A 6,647-nucleotide genomic window follows, 5' to 3' on the forward strand; every position below is an offset into this window, starting at 1 on the left:
ATTCAGTATGACAACAGTGCAGGAGTATTGGAGTCCTGAAAGCTTTCTAGCAGTTCCTGAAATAAAATAACATAAAGGAGAAACATCTGAACAAGAGGTTCAGAGTTCAAAGTGGCAAAAATAGTGTGAAGTAAGTGGACACATATATCCATGAACAAAAATAAAAAATTGCAAGAACTACATAGTATATAAGACTCATCAACAAATCAGATGCCTTCATTTAAAAAAGCAAATCTGATTGCAAATTAACTGTGGATGAAGTATTGTAGAGAGTTTACAAATCAGATAAATTCAAAAAGTGCTCCTACTGGGGCTTGGCTTAGAATAAATCCTGCCTGAGTACCCTGAAATTCTGAGTTTAAATAATCAATTGCTATTGATTTTTCACTTTTGTTCTGCCAACATTTGGTTATTCCCTGGTTCACATAGCCTTGCCATTTGAGCCAAAGTCAATAAAGAATTTATTCATTCATTAGAATCTGTAGAGGTAGAATGTAATGCTGAAAAATTACATTTAAGATTTTCTACAGTAAATATCAATCATCTTGTGTGGGATTCTAATGTCCATGACAGATCTGTATTATGGACACCAACAAGATAAACTTATTTCTTCTGAGGGACTGGCTTTGACTAATTGAATTGCATTACTGCAAGAGAAAAATGATTGAAAACCGGTCCAACAGTAATTTTTTGGACCTCGTAGCAGGATTGTGAGTATTAATTTGCTCATATATTAACAATCTTCTTTATAATCCTTAGAATAATCATACATAAGTAGAATATTATGGGATGATTTCTATTGGCCAAGTCCATTTTAATGATAGGCTATTAGTGAGGGCACAGAAATAAAGATTTCTCCAACAATATCAAAGTGTTGTTATTTTACAAGTGTTGTATAAGGTTCCCAGTTAGCCTAATGGTTACAACTATTGCTCATGAAAACATCTTGATTAACTAGGAAAAGTTTATTCATTTATTTCTTACATTTGCTCTCATTATACTCTTTAATTTTTATGTGAAAATATCAAAATGCCTTGCTGTGCTTTTCAGTAAGCTATAGTAAAAAGCTATAGCTTTATTGATCACTTCCAATAATAATATCAAATTGATTATTTAAATGTATAAAGATAGTAAATGTTGGAGTTCCCGTCATGGTGCAGTGGAAACGAATCTGACTAGCAACCATGAGGTTGCGGGTTCAATCCCTGGCCTTGCTCAATGGGTTAGGGATCCAGCGTTGCCATGAGCTCTGGTGTAAGTCGCAGATGAAACTTGGGTCTAACGTTGCTGTGACTGTGGCACAGGCCCATGGCTACAGCTCTGATTCAACCCCTAGCCTGGGAACCTCTGTATGCTGTGGGTGTGGCCCTAAAAAGACAAAAAGACAAAAACAAAAACAAAAAAAAGGTAAATGTTGCTCAGAACATTTTGGTAAATTAACAAGGTTCTGTTTCATCATATTATTTAACAATTTTTTTAGCCTTTTTTTTTCTTTTGTTGTTGTTGCTTTTTAGGGCCCTGCACACAGCATATGGAAGTTCCCAGGCTAGAAGTTGAATCAGAGCTTCAGCTGCCAGTCTATGCCACTGCCACAGCAATGCAGGATCAAAGCCATGTCTGCAACCAACACCACAGCACAGCTTGCGGCAACACTGGATCCTTGATCCACTGAGGCGGCCAAGATCAAACCCGCATCCTCATGGATACTAGTCAGGTTTGTTTCCCCTGAGCCACAGTGGGAATTCTGCATTTACCAATTATTTTTTTTAAATGTTTAAGAGTCATTTGTAGATTTCTACCTGAAAACCTCTTTGAAGGTGTGCGGTCTTAACCACATTCTTACTTCTTTCCATGATTCCATGTGAAACTCCAAATTTATGATTATGGAACCTTCTTGGATCTTCTATACTTTTCCTTTTTTGGCTGCACCTGCAGCATACAGAAGTTTCCAAGCCAGGGACTGAAACCTGTGCCACAGTAGAGACCTGAACCTCTGCAGTGACAATGCTGCATCCTTAACCTATTGTACCACAGAGGGAACTCTATACCTTTTTAATATATGTAGCTTTTGTGTAGTACCTCTACATTTACAGTATTTTTCTTTTTCATATATAACGATTTTTTTTCCATTATAGCTGGTTTACAGTGTTCTATCAATTTTCTACTATACAGCATGGTAAAACCCAGTTATACATATGTATGCATTCTTTTTTTCTCACATTATCAGGCTCCATCATAAGTGACTAGACATAGTTCCCAGTGCTACACAGCAGGATCTCATTGCTAATCCATTCCAAAGGCAATAGTCTGCAACTATTAACCCCAAGCTCCCCAACCACCCCATTACCTCCCCTCCCACTTGGCAACCACAAGTTTATTCTCCAAGTCCATGATTTTCTTTTCTGTGGAAAGGTTCATTTGTGCCGTATATTAGATTCTAGATATAAGTGATATCATATGGTATTTGTCTCTTTCTGTCTTACCTCACTCAGTATGAGAATCTCTAGTTCCATCCATATTGCTGAAAATGGCATTATTTCATTCTTTTTTATGGCTGAGTAGTATTCCATTGTGTATATATACCACATCTTCCCAATCCAATCATCTGTTGATGGACATCTGGGTTATAGAATTTTTCTTGTCCATTTTCCATTCTGTCCTCAAATCAGTCATTTCCTCAGTTTTACTCATGAGGAAATGGATATAAAAAGATGACGTGAGGAGTTCCTGTTGTGGCGCAGGGGTTAACGAATCCAACTAGGAACCATAAAGTTGTGGGTTCGATCCCTGGCCTTGCTCAGTGGGTTAAGGATCCGGTGTTGCCATGAGCTGTGGTGTAGGTTGCAGACGTGGCTCGGATCCTGCGTTGCTGTGGCTCTGGCGTAGGCCAGTGGCTACGGCTCCAATTTGACCCCTAGCCTGGGAACCTCCATATGCCATGGGAGCGGCCCTAGAAGAGGCAGAAAGACCAAAAAAAAAAAAAAAAAGAGAGAGATGACGAGATGACGTGAAACCAAGATATAAAAGCATTACTTGTAGAATTCAAGTCAGAAGCTCTCACTTTCCCCATTAGATCACAGTCTCCATTTGTCCTGCTTGAGTTAACCTTTGAGAATAGTTGCTCCTATATACTCATTAGTTCCAAACAATATTCCATAAATTCAATGAAGTTCTAGGCATACAGTCTCAATCCAGTGCAATGAAGATAAGTGCCATTATGCTGAACTTTTTTTTATTAACTAATGAGTATTAATTTATAAAATTACAAAACACTAGATCTTATGAACAAGACTTTCTTCTGCCAAGTAAAATCTTTTTTTTTTTTTTTTTTTTTTTTTTTTTGTCTTTTTAGGGCTGCACTTGCAACATATGGAAGTTCCTAGTCTAGGGGTCCAGTTGGAGCTATAGCTGCCAGCCTACACCACAGCCACAGCAATGTAAGATCCAAGCCAGTGTCTGCAACCTATACCACCCCTCATGGCAATGCTGGATCTTTAACCCACTGAGCGAAGCCAGGGATCAAACCTGCATCCTCATGGTTGCTAGTCAAATTCGTCTCCACTGAACCACGACAGGAATGCCTACTCAAGTAAACTCTTAATATAAAATTGGATTTTCAAAAAATGACCATATGTCTTATATTTCCATTGTAATTTTTAAAAGAATTTTAAGTTGTAGGGAGATGGTTAAGACTTGAAGAAAATGTATAAGTATTTGCCTTAAATTTCTTTCCATTAGCAACCATTAGAAACCTCCATGTGGATTTTCCAAATCCATATCCATCACCAAAAGTGCATATTTCAAGCAATTTTTTAGATTCTTATGGAATTTTGTTCTTTTTCACACCAAGTAATTCATTCCTATATTAAGACTGACATTTGAAATCATATTTTTATCAAATAAAAAATTAAATGATTGACTATCTCAACATTTTCATTTTACAAATACAAAATGTAGATTTCAAAGATAGATTCAACAGTGTTTTTTGTGACTCTAAATGGTATTTTCTTTCTGCTTTTTCAAAACAGGAAAAAAAAATTAAGTGAGGGTTTGTGTGGCATACAAGCGAACACAATTAAGGAAACCTCATTGTTGTCTTCTGAATAGACTTGTCACATTACTATTCACAGCTTTGTCTAGTGACAGAGGAATATCAAAAAGATACTGAATAATATAGCAAAAATCTATTGTGCCACTGAGATCTAATCTTTGTCTGAATGTAATTGCCTTATTAAAAGATTTGCAAGCTTACTCTTTCCATGATTCTAAAATAAGCTAAGAAAAACCATGCTGTAAAACTGCAACTATAGCCTCTATGATATGACAACAGCATGTAAGTCAAACTAAAATTTAAAACCCCATTCCATGTTCTCCAGCAATGGCATGGATGCACCTAGTCCTACAATTATCCCTTGTGGTATGAATGGCATTTGGAAGACTTTTTTCCCATGGACTTAGCTTAGACTGCCTGAGGAACTGCTTATGTAAATATGAGTATCTCATTTAGATTGTAATTTATGATATGCGGCAGTGTCTGCTTCTTCATACCTGTTCATTATAGCTGATAGATTCAGGATAAGCTCTTTTGTCTTTTTTCACCACCCCCCACCCCTGAAACACCTTGCTCTAAGCCTCCCTAGGGGGAAAACAGTTTTACTGTTCAGTGGAAGTAAAGAAGTAATTGCACATATTGATGCCAATACCCATTACAAATTGTCAGCTTTAGTAAATAGTATAAGTGAATGAATCTTCTTCTACTTTTTTTTTTTTACCCTTCAGCCTATTCCCTTTTTATGTATTGTAATGTTTTATTTTTATGATATTGTGAAAGGCATTGCTTCCCACTCTCCTCACTCCCTTCACTCAGATATAATAAGACATAATACACACTCCATAGTAATAACATTTATTCACTTGGGTTGTGGCCTAAAGTCTTTATTCTTAATAGAGAAATAAACACCAACCCATTTCAATTTTATATAAAACAGCTATCTCATTTAGGAAACAGTAGCCAGTTAATACAACCCTTTATAATATATAAGAGTATATTGGGGTAGGGAAAGGGGTGAATTCATGCATTCTTTCACACTGTGAAAGTCAGAAGAATTATTTGTTACACATCCAGCTTTGGTGGGTTTTGGTATATATAGGTGTGTATAAAACATGACAGATGTAAATTGAATAAAGTTTTTCCTCAGTGTCCTCTTAAAACTTTAATAACATGGGAGCAATCTAGTCACATAATTGTGAATTTATAACTGTTTGCCAAAATTAAGATATAAAGTTAAGTCTACTCAGAAACTATGGCTCATTACTAACATAAATTTAACACTAAAAATTACATTTGAGCTCATCGTCAAAATTTGACATACCAACTACATAAAATTAGATTTATTCAGTGAAAGTTATTAACAACATTCCAAAACAGAAACGTACTTAAAATAGTAAGCTCCTTTCAAAATTAAGATTTGGGTTAGCTATTACAGAAATTAAGACTACATAACTGTCCTTAAAAGAACTTTTTTTCAGATTATAGTATATGAAATAAGACCAAATATATTTGTGCATAATTTCCATGTGCCAATATATCTGTGCCTTCATTTCTAAAATAGTAACAATTTAAACATAAGAATTACTTCCCAATAGAAAGCCATGTCTCCATTTATTTCACTTCCTTTTTCCTCAGATCCTCACTAGATCTTCTATGTTTACACTTATATGAGAAGTTAGAAGACAGAAGCAAAAGACTAAAATACATCAACAGCCTCACAAGGGAATCTCTCTTGGTTTCCTTGCGCAAGAATGAGGTAAATGCTGCCTTACAGTAAGATCAACCCAAGTCTGTCAAGTACATAGTACACAATTGTCCAACTGAAGCAAAATTAATGTGATAAAATACTGGGCCTCTAACTTTATGCAATTCTGACAAAACTATTCATTCATTCTTTTTCCAAAAATCTCTTGTATTAGCTGAAAGAGTATAAGCAAAAAAAGGAGTAGCCAATCATCAACATGATTTAACCAAAGCAAATATTCTATATCCTCAGGTACCCAAACTTAAATCGAAAATTCTAGGTGTAAAAGAAGGAGCTATTAATAATTATAACAATACGTGTAAACAGAAGTGCCTCATGAAACTAATATCTGCACTTTCAGGCAGGGTACACTCACTCTTTTCTCTTAGGACAGAGATAGTGGGTGATATACATGATGACATTAACATAACTCAGAGGACAAAGACTTGACTGCTCCTGGAGACATCCTTTTGTAGTCAAAAGGGAGTAAGCTAAAATGTTTTAACCTTTGGGGAGTCTCAATTTTTCATCTGTAGAATGAATATATTGGAATGGATAGTTTTGAGAATTCTTTTCTATTATAGTATTCTTAGAGTTCCCACATGAACTTGAAGTTGTGAGTTGTTAGGAAGAGGAAAACACAGCAAACGTTTTTCTCAACAATGTTTCTCCTTGTTTTAAAAATACCTAGTCATACATTAAACATAAGAAATACCACTTTTTTCTCCCTTAACTGTGAAATCCTTTAGGGTGTGTTTTAAAAGATGGTACATAAGCTTGGCTTCTAACTTCTTCAAGGGAAAAAATTTTTCTTTTACTAAAATCTAAGTATAAAGCAAATTTAAAAATAAG

The sequence above is a fragment of the Sus scrofa genome, chromosome 1 (assembly GCF_000003025.6).
Source record: "Sus scrofa isolate TJ Tabasco breed Duroc chromosome 1, Sscrofa11.1, whole genome shotgun sequence".
NCBI lineage: Eukaryota > Metazoa > Chordata > Mammalia > Artiodactyla > Suidae > Sus > Sus scrofa.